The following is a 10,273-nucleotide window of genomic DNA, read 5'->3' as shown; positions in this document are numbered from 1 at the left end:
TCACAATTGGCATCAATATAGTCGGGATTTCTGTGCAAAATTTGTGGGCTGTAAAGCAGCGGATGTGACGGATAGGCAGCTGAAGGAGATCAAACAGAGGAACTATAATTCCCTAAGGGAATTTGTTGTCGCATTCAACGATATTCTGGTGCGATTGCAAAACCCGGATATCGTGAGCATCCGCAACATCATGGCAGATGGAACCACAGATTGGAGTATGCGGGAGGAAATCATCCACAACAAGCCGCGCACAGTGGCCGAACTCATGAAAATAGCAAAGGAATTCATGGAAGTGGATGATGTCAACAGGGAACATAGGGCTCAAACCCGGCGAGAAAGAGATGCCGCTAGATCCACTTCGGACAATCGGCACCAGACCCAGTCCAAAAGTAATTTTGTTCGAAGAGGCGATCGCCCCTTTCAAAGTGGCGGATATCAGACACCATTAAACACGACTCGCCAGGAGGTGTTACTTTGGATCGAAAAGAGCCCCCTGAAGAAGGATGTGCGGTTCCCCGAGGTAAAAGGTCGAACCAGTTTGGGGCGACATCCTAACAAATATTGCAGGTTCCACAGATTGAACGGCCACGACACGAACGATTGCTATGAATTAAAGAAGGAGATTGAAAGGCTGATCGAAAGGGGCAAGCTGAATCAATTTGTACGAAAGGAGACTAGTGACGAGAAAGCAACGTTACCACATGAAGAAGAGGCAAGGCCCGAAAAAAAGCAGAAAAAAGGAGTGATAAACGTGATAGCCGGCGGGATCTATGAGCCTCCAACAAAAAGAGCTTGCCGTGAACAGCGAAAAAGCAACACTCATAGGGGGGATGCCCTCAATTACTCATTCGCACGAATCACGGAGCCGCATGCGGATGCTTTGGTGATTATAATGGCTGTAGAAGGATGGGACGTCAAGCGGGTCCTTATTGATACTGGCAGTTCTTGTAATGTTATTACTCGGACTGCATTCAACAAGTTGGGAATTAATGACGAGCGAGTGGAGCATACATTCATGGATGTAACAGGTTTTGGGGGTCAATCCTCTCAAACAAGTGGACAGGTGGTGTTGGAGGCAGAAATGGGCGATAAAAAGCTAAAATGGCGAGGTGATTTAGAATTCGCAATTGTTGATCTCCCATTGGCCTACAACATAATTCTGGGATGCCCATTCCTGTCAGAAACGGAGTCGCTCATCTCAATGAAGCATTTAACATTACATTTACCAACACACCAAGGGCGAGTCATAGTTGAAGGTGATCAACTTGTATCTCAACAGGCCTATACATTGTCACTTGAGCCAAAGCCAAACGAGGAAGATAGGGTAGAGGAGAAGTTGCCAGCGGAAGCATTGGGAGAAACGGAACTATTCGCCATCTCAAGCGACAAAAATGTGCGAATAGCGACGAGCCTCCCCGAAGAAACGAAGAAAGCCATTGCCGAGGTGCTGGTCCAATGTGAGTCGGCATTTGCCGCCCCAAATGAAATACTGAAAGGAATAAGTCCAGACGTAGCAACCCATCGTTTGAATGTAGACAAAGGTGCAACCCCAGTGCGACAGAAAAAGAGAGGACATGCTCCTGAGCGGCAAAAGGCGATTGAAAAAGCAGTGGCGGATTTGCTAAAGTCAGATGCAATTCGAGAAGTCACCTATCCGGAGTGGTTAGCCAATGTGGTGCTAGTCAAAAAGCCAAATGGAACGTACAGAATGTGCGTCGACTTCAAAGATCTGAACAAGGCATGTCCGAAGGATATGTATCCGCTTCCTAACATTGATATATTGGTAGATGGAACTGCAGGATATGAAGCTTTATCATTCACCGACGTGAAATCCAGTTACCATCAGATACCCATGGAGAAGGCGGATGAAATCAAAACATCGTTGATAACTCACCAGGCGACTTATTGCTTCAAGGTGATGCCCTTTGGATTGAAAAACGCGGGAGCAACATACCAGAGGATGATGAACAAGATATTTTCAAACAAATCCGGCGAGAACTTCTCGATCTACGTTGATGACATGATCATCAAAAGCAAGAAAATGCAAGACCACCCGCAGGATATCAAAGAAATCCTGGAAGTGCTAATCAAATATGGCCTCAAATTGAACCCAGAGAAATGCACATTCGGAGCAAGAGCGGGAAAGTTCCTGGGTTTCATTGTTAGCGGCAAGGGAGTTGAGGCGAATCCCGAGAAGGTTAAAGCAGTAATGGAGATGAAAACGCCGAGGAGCATAAGAGAAGTACAGAGACTAAATGGGCGGTTGGTGGCATTAGGGCGATTCATATCATGCTCAGCTAGGAGATGTCTACCTTTCTACAATGCCATCAAAAAATCCAAGTCCTTTGAATGGACACCGGATTGTCAAGAAGCATTCGAGGGGATAAATCGATTACTGTGTTATCCGCCCTTAATGAGTAGGCCGGAGGATGGAGAAGATTTATTTCTCTACGTATCCGTCACCAATATGGCGATATGCACTGTGATGGTGCGAGAAGAAGAAGGGCAACAATATCCAGTGTACTACGTGAGCAAAGTCCTGAAGGATGCAGAACTCCGGTATTCGAAGTTGGACAAAATGGCCCTCGCAGTGATAACCACGGCGGCTAGATTGAAACCATACTTTCAGGCGCATACTATCATTGTGAGAACTGGCATCCCAATGCGAAAGGTATTACAGAAACCTGACGCATCCGGCCGGTTGATGGAATGGTCAATTCGCCTGGGAGAATTCGATATTCGCTATGAAGGGAGACCAGCGCTAAAGAGCCAAGTACTCACCGATTTCGTGAACGAATTCACCTGGGATGACGATGAATGTCCGAAGGCACAAAAAGAAGAGTAGAGCATGTACACAGATGGGGCATTATCTACAGATGGAGCTGGGCTGGGAGTCGTCATCAAGGGCCCGAAGGTTATTCGCCTGTGCTATGCAGCAAAATTAACTTTCAAAACTACCAATAATGCCGCAGAGTATGAAGCAATGATATGCGGGTTGAAGTTGCTCAATAAACTCACCCCAGAAAGAGTGGTAATCTACAGCGATTCCAAACTCATGATAAACCAGATCACAAAAAATTATCTGGTGAAACAGGAGGAGCTAGTAAAATATCATCAGGTAGTCGGCAGATTGACACAAGAGTTAACGCACAAGGGAGTCGTTTGGGAGATGGTGCATGTTCCGCGAGGCCAAAATGCAAAGGCTGACGAATTGGCAAAAGCAGCGGCAAGTAGAGAACCATGGAGTCAAAAGGCATGCAATTTGGAAATAAAATCGGCACCAGCATTCGAGGTCGATCAGATTATGGTCATCGAAGAACTGGAAGACGATGAAGATTGGCGGATGCCCATTCGCCAATATCTGGAGCAGGGAGATTTACCGGTTGATAAGAGCTTAGCCAGAAAGCTAATTGGGCAGTCAGCTCGATACTCAATTCGAGATGGAACTTTGTATCGGAAATCGTACACATGTCCATGGTTGAAATGCATTAGTCGCAACGAAGGAGACTACGTGCTGCGAGAATTACATGAAGGAATTTGTGGCGCGCACGAAGCTTCGGCGGCGTTGGCAAGAAAGGTCAAACTGATGGGATACTACTGGCCCAAGGTGGTGGAAGATTCCCAGAAGATGGTTGCGGAATGTCACAATTGTCAAATACATACGAATGAAAAGCATGTTCCCGGAGCCGAACAAATCGCTATAATGACGGCGTGGCCATTCGCAACATGGGGAATCGATATAGTGGGTCCATTCCCAGAAACGGCAAAGAAAAGGAAGTACTTGATAGTCGCAGTTGACCACTTCATCAAATGGGTAGAAGCGGAGACAGTAACCGCACAAACACCTGAGCGAATGATCGAGTTCTTACGAGAGAACATTATCATGCGATTTGGAATCCCGCAAAAGCTTATAACCGACAATGGCACCCAGTTCAACTGTGCCAAGTTCAAAGCATACTGCGAAAGCATGGGGATCAAAAATCATTTTTCTTCCGTAAACCATCCCCAATCGAATGGTATGACGGAGGTTACCAACAGGGCCATGATTCAAGGCATCAAGAAGCGGCTAGGAGACAAAAAAACAGGTTGGGCGGATGAGGTACCCCATATGTTGTGGGCATACAGAACCTCTGTAAAGGCAGCAACAGGCGAAACACCTTTCTCGCTAGTTTATGGAGCCGAAGCAGTCCTACCTGTTGAAATCAAGTCGCCCACAGATCGGATAATTTATTATTGCGACACACAAAATCCTATCAACATTAGAGATGCTTTGGATTCTGTGGAGGAACGAAGAGAAAAAGCTTAAATGCGAATGGCATTATACCGCAATAGAATCAAGAAATATCATGACAGAAGAATGCGAAAAGTAATAATCAACGAGAACGACTTGGTCTTGAAAAAAGCGGATAAAATACAATCCAGAGATGGCAAAGGCAAGCTGGGCGTCAACTGGATCGGACCATACAAAGTATCCAAGAAGCTGGGACCAGCCACTTTTGAAATAGAAGAAATGAGCGGAAAGAAGCTCCCGCGCACCTGGAATCTAGAGAATCTACGCCTATATAAAAAGGCCGAGTAGTTCGAGGGAATGGCAAGTACTCTTTTTCCTTTTATGAGTTTTTCCCATTGGGTTTTCTGATAAAAGGTTTTAATGAGGCTTTGATCCCACACAGTTGGTGTACCTATGTAATAAACCTTTTCTCTTTATCAATAAAGGTATCCAATTATTACATTTATTCAATATGTTACGCCCGAATGCGGATTGTTCTTAAAAACACATAAATGTGTTGCCTATTAAAGAAAGCCGGATGCATGATTACGCATCACTCGCAAAACCCTTAGGGTTAAACTCAAAAAACACATAAATGTGTTGCCTATTAAAGAAAGGCGGATGCATGATTACGCATCACTCGCAAAACCCTTAGGGTTAAACTCAAAAAACACATAAATGTGTTGCCTATTAAAGAAAGGCGGATGCATGATTACGCATCACTCGCAAAACCCTTAGGGTTAAACTCAAAAAACACATAAATGTGTTGCCTATTAAAGAAAGGCGGATGCATGATTACGCATCACTCGCAAAACCCTTAGGGTTAAACTCAAAAAACACATAAATGTGTTGCCTATTAAAGAAAGGCGGATGCATGATTACGCATCACTCGCAAAACCTTATGATTAACCTTATAATTATATTATTTTCGAAAGAAAAATAATAGAGTAAGGCATAAAATTAAGCGAATAAACGAGTACTCAAAAATTGCAAAAAGGGTTTGGCCACCCTAGCGAAAGCAAAAATTACTATGAAGAATTACAAGTATGAAGTCGGCAAAAGGCAAGGATCATACATGAAAATAAAGTGACAATAATCGCACGTATAGGCAAGGCAAAGCGGCAAGTGAAAGAAAATTAATATATACGGGCAGTTTGTTACATACAAAAAGTCCAAATATAAATTAAACTATGCTACGACTTCCTCTCCTTCACCCCTACTGCTTTCCTCGCCTCCAGCGACTCCCTCATCTCCTCCAGTGGGCGGATCTACTTCAAGCGAATCCTCAACCCTCGAATCAATAACTGCTTCAGAGGGCGGTACCTCTTGCTCAGGCTGAGAGATGTCCTGCGGTACCCTCGAATCCATATCAGCATCCTCGGCTTCCAGCTTGTCCCACTTCTCAGTTAAATCCTTTTCAGGGATGGGAACCTTGGGGCGGTTAAGTACGAGACCCTGATGTCCATGCTCATAAGCGGCATGAATCCGCTCCCCATACCAGTAGATGCGGGCACCGTCTTCAGCCAGAATTTCCTCAGCCCTCTTCTTTTGTGTCTCCTGGGAATCAACTAGATCATCGAGGGCCTTTCACAGCTCATCGGACTTAGCCTGAAGAGATTTAAGAGCCTCCTCCTTCTCGCTCACAGCCTTCTGAAGGGCGCCTTCTAGGACCTTCACCTTCCCTTGGACATCATCATAAAGCGACTTCTGAGTCGCCAATTCAGTACCAAGATCTTCCAACTCATTGGCTCGCTCGGCATCCCTTCGGAGAATGCCCTCAGCGAAATTGATAATCTGCATATAAGACGGCTCACGAATAAAAAAGGGGGAATAGAAATAGGTGGTTACAATGGACGCAAGATCCTTGAAAGAGAATGACAAGCAACAATATACCTCTACAGAACGCTTCTCGATCCCCTCCACAGCGGTAGGGAGCGGTACTTGTTCGCGCACACGGGAAGCAGAGGGAAGCCGCCCGAGGACATTGCATATGGAAGAGACAATATCCTTGCAAGAAAAACTCACGGCCATGCCAAAGGTCCTAGTCCACCATCCGCTAATGTCGGGAATTGGCTGCAAAGGCGTAAAGAAAAATATCAAGAGAACAGCAGATAGCTCATGAGGAAAAAAGTAGCAATATAGAAAGAGGGAATAGATCAGGATACCTCATGAATTGGGGTACTGCTCTTTCCTTTAGATGAGGCGGATACGGGTGTACCGCCAACAGTAAGGGACACGGAGGTGTTCTTCTTCTTGGGACGAGAAGACTCTGTATCCGCACTTATCTTCCGCTTCCTCGTCAAAGGAAGATCCTCGGAGGCAGAAGCGGGACCTTGTGAAACGGAGGCCCTTACAGGAGATGCCGCCTCAATGGAAGGAATCGTTCCTCCAGAAGAATCCGCCCCTACAACGGAGGCGGTTCCCGCCATCCGCTTCTTCCTTCTCGCTAAGGCTTTAGCCTCCCGATCTGCAGCGATTTGAGATAAAGGATCACCCCTGCAAAGGGTTAAAAGAAATCATCAACTTGGAAATAAAAAGTACCTTGTACAAAAACGCGATAAGGGATATAGACCACGCGATCCCCCTCGCGGTAGGCAATCGCTACTCGGCTCCTTAGCATATGGAAGGCCTGATCATATGTCCATACAAAAGGAGGGGTACTCTTCAGGAACTTGATGACGGAGGATTCTTCCTCGCTGGGATAACCGAAGTTCAAACTCTTCACATTGGGCCGGCCCCAATGGCGAAGGAAGTTCGAATTTCCCTCATTAAACTTGATAAAAAAGTAAGAGCGATCCCACTCGCGGATCTTGTTCAGTTTCTCGTCAAAACCATAGTATCCGCTCTGGCGGATGAAAGTGAAATACCCCGCTGAACTCTTGAAATGATGAAGCTTGGAGAAAATTTTAAGCGAGAAAGGAACCTCCAAACAATCCGCCAGAAATTTATCCAGGGTCAAGTCGGCCCATCCATTTGGATGTAACTGCCCAGGTGCGATTCTGTAACCGCCGAGGATGGAAGCAATCTCATCCGCCAGCGGATAAGTGAAGCCGCAGATAATCTGGGCGACAAAAATGGTGAAATACCCCTTTGGGTAATCGCCCGGTCCTCTATCCTCCCCGGGAATGATGGTCTCGAGACCTTGGAGCCAAGGATATTGCACCCGCAAATCCTCAATGGTCTCGCGACAAACTAGGCTTCCCGACCTGTCCCTCTTTGGTAACAAACGGGGGGTTGGGACAGGTGGCGGAATCAACTTCTTAGGGTCAAAACGTAGACCCTCGTCGGTTGTATTCGCCAGGTGGAGGAAGTCAGCAGGGTGGGAATCAGACCCATGAGAACTGGTTGAAACTTCATCAACCATCTCATCAACTTCATGAGAAACCTCACGGACGTAGCTCTCATCGAACGGTGCGAAGTCAAGGTCGGGGTTCGACATGTTGAGGAAAAGAAATAAACAGAAGTAAAAAGCCGAACGAGGTACAAATTATGAAGAGGAAAACTTACATGGGAAAGACAACACAGAGAAATGACGGAAATAAGAGGTCAACACCGGAAAAGATGACGCCGGAAAAGAAATAACGAAAGAGGAAAAATTCACAAGTTTTTGAATTTTGAACAGACAAGCGAAAACGAAGCGTCCCCTATGAACAGACCCTAAAGGGCTCTTGTATCAAACTAAAGGGGAGGCATGTGATGACCCGCGAGGCTAAACCGGGTCATACTCATTTCGCAGACCCAGCCCATACTTAGACCTATGGTCTAAGATCGGATGAGACCCGAATAAAGGAAGCGGGCGCAGCGAGTAACCGCCCCGAATGGGACCCGAATAAGCGGAAACGAGTGAAGCGAGTAACCGCCCCGAATTCCTAAATGGAGCATCAAGACTCCCACTCAGAACCACGTTCGTTGCCATGAAAGCCACGAAAGGGACATGGCCTAAAAAGGGGGAACCGCCCTCAGAACGTGGCCCACTAAGGAGTAACCGCCCTCGGCGGTTACCTAAAAAACACCTATAAAAGGCCTTAAGAACGAGGGAAAAAGGTACGCTCACATTTTTCCCCGCAATACTATTGTCAAATTACCAACCTTCTTACAAAAACTGACTTGATCGTCGGAGAGTTTTCCCGGAGATCCTGTCTCCGGTTCTGTTTTGCAGGTAACTCTGGCAGAGAATATCAAATCGGATCCGGCAAGTTATCAGCAAGTTATCAGGTTTATTGTTGTAATTATAATAATGTTAAGGACTAATTGAGTGAAAAGGGAAAAATCAAATCACAAAAAGAGAGTTTATTTGGTTGGTTTAAATTAAAGCTTTTCTAGAGGTTCTCAAAGTGTAAATAACGTTTTCTTGACATCTTTAAATCATTTCCAAAACATCACGTTTTAAAACCTTAATCCGTTCCAATGACGGATTAAGCGAACCTTGTAATTAAAATCGTTTTCATCGTAAATAATGAAGTTTTGAATCGTTTTCTTAAAGGATTTGTACAAAATAAAATTGACTTGTATGTTTAACCACGTTTTCTTATCAAAGGCTTTTATCCCAACATTTTCAAACGCCCGAGTCGTTCCAACGGCGATTCGAGTGAACATCATTAAACGGGGTTTTGAAACGTACCTAAATCGTTCCAACGGCGATTAAGGTACGAACCATGTAAATAAACTCGTTTTGGGGAAGTGAATTAGTATAGAATTAGTATGTAACACGAAGCATAAATCACGTTACAAATAAATCAATTCTTCCTTCACCCCCCTCTCTTTCCTATGTATATTGAACTGATGTAAATGGGTGATTCTTTACTAAAGTGGCTTTTCAATAATGTATGCTCAAAACGGTTTTCAAAACGAGAAAGAAAAGGTTTCAAATGAATTTTAAACTTAAAGAAATATACGATTAGTCCGTTATCGCCTAACATGCTGAGTAGGAGGCCGGTGGTTCATAACCGGGCGATGTCGGGGTGCGTAGTAGCCTTTCTCCGGAAAGGAGCTAGCTTTCTCGGCTCGTACCTAAGTTTCCCGAACCCACACCGGTCTCCCGCAAGGGATCGGTGTTCATTTTCCCATTCATGGGTGGCGACTCTTCCATATCTCCGAGCTCCAGTCCTGCCGAGCAGCTTGATTCCACGATTGGTTGCTTTCGGCGCCAATCACCGCTTATGTCGCCATGAGGTGTCCACCCCCCGGTCCGCCCGGGAGATTAGGCCGCGGTACCTCGTCTAACACCTGTTTATTAAGAAAAAGGGTAAACATACCCTACTTGCACAGATATATGTAGATGATATAATATTTGGTGCTACTGACCAATCTTTGTGCAAAGAATTTAGCCAACAGATGCAAACTGAATTCGAAATGTCTATGATGGGTGAACTCAACTTCTTCCTTGGACTTCAAATCAGGCAAGGTAAGAATGGCATCTTTATAAGTCAGTCTAAGTACACCAAGGAAATGTTAAAGAAATTCAACATGGTAGATTGTAAGCCAATATCAACCCCTATGGGTACTGATACTGTCCTATGCAAGGACGAGAAGAGTAAGTCAGTTGATAGTAAACTCTATCGAGGTATGATAGGTTCCTTACTCTATCTCACAGCTAGTAGACCTGATATTCAGTACTCAGTATGCTATTGTGCTAGATATCAAGCTGACCCCAGGGAATCTCATCTAATTGCCGTAAAAAGAATTTTTAGATACTTGCAGAGCTCAGTTGATGCAGGTCTATGGTATCCAACTTCAAATGATTTCACACTCATTGGATACACTGATGCTGACTATGGACGAGATAAGCTAGAATGAAAAAGTACTTCGGGAGGATGTCATTTTCTCGGAAGCTGTCTAGTATATTGGTTCAGCAAGAAGCAATCATCCGTAGCCCTATCTACAACTGAAGCTGAGTACGTGGCTGCTGGAAGCTGTGTTGCTCAAGTCCTATGGATAAAACAACAGCTTGAGGATTATGGAGTCAAAACAAAGACAATAGAGATCAAATGTGATAACAAGAGT

This window comes from Euphorbia lathyris, chromosome 5, assembly GCF_963576675.1.
Source record: "Euphorbia lathyris chromosome 5, ddEupLath1.1, whole genome shotgun sequence".
In the NCBI taxonomy this organism is placed as follows: domain Eukaryota; kingdom Viridiplantae; phylum Streptophyta; class Magnoliopsida; order Malpighiales; family Euphorbiaceae; genus Euphorbia; species Euphorbia lathyris.
The sequence above is the reverse complement of the archived record's forward strand: the minus strand, read 5'-3'. Positions refer to the sequence as shown.